Below are 1,053 nucleotides of genomic sequence, written 5' to 3'. Positions count from 1 at the left end.
AAAAATCATGAATTATTTGATTTATTCATTTCATCTTCTCAAGTAGAGCAAAGGATATACTTCATAGGCTTGAAATGTTAAAAACTACTGGCAACTAATATATCATGTCTGTCTTTTAATGACACAGTGGCTAACAGGATAGTTTATAATTACTGACAACTTTTTTAAAAAGAAAACAATAGTCTGAAACATACTCAAACAGCTTAGTTGCAAGTATTAACAACATAAATTCTCTCACAAGAGTCAGAATAGCCCTCAGTATCTGTATTTTAACAACATAATTAGCTGCTTGGTTGTGGTTCCCAGAGTAAGGAAGTGGATGCAACATGAAATACAAAGGAATGGATGAACAATATTTGCATCAGAAGATTTTATTCAAGTTCCCCTGGGAAAAAAATCTATTTCAGTCCACATAATCAAGCACTGATTAACGAAGGATAATAATAATAATAATAATAATAATAATAATAATAATAATAATAATAATAATAATAATAATAATAATAATAATAATAATAATAATAATAATAATAAAAGTTGGAAGGGATCTTGGAGGTCATCAAGTCCAACCCCCTGCTCAGGCAGGTAACCCTATACCATTTCGGACAAATGGCTGTCCAGTTTCTTCTTAAAAACTTCCAGTGTTGGAGCATTCACCGCTTCTGGAGGCAGGTTGTTCCACCTGGCTAATGGTTCTAACTGTCAGGAAGTTTCTTCTTAGTTCTAGGTTGCTTCTCTCTTTAGTTAATTTCTCTCTTTGGTTAGTTTCAATCCATGGATATGAACCCTAGGGTTAAGTTTCATCTTCTCAACTTTGATTTGATTCAGGACTTTAGTTAATTTAAAGAATATTCGTGTCAACCTTCATTGTAAACCAGATTAGGAAAAATGGGAATATACTTTATTGAGATACTTAATGATAACAGTATCCTGCAAGTCCTTCCATTATAAAGGCTGGATATAAACTAACAAGAACATTACACCAAATCTATTCTTAACAATAAGAGGACTGTATCCTGTCACCTTTGTTATTTAACTTACATAATAATTTTG

Source organism: Protobothrops mucrosquamatus, unplaced genomic scaffold, assembly GCF_001527695.2.
Source record: "Protobothrops mucrosquamatus isolate PMUCROS unplaced genomic scaffold, P.Mucros_1.0 scaffold1545, whole genome shotgun sequence".
Lineage (NCBI taxonomy): Eukaryota > Metazoa > Chordata > Lepidosauria > Squamata > Viperidae > Protobothrops > Protobothrops mucrosquamatus.
Note: the sequence above shows the minus strand (reverse complement) of the source record.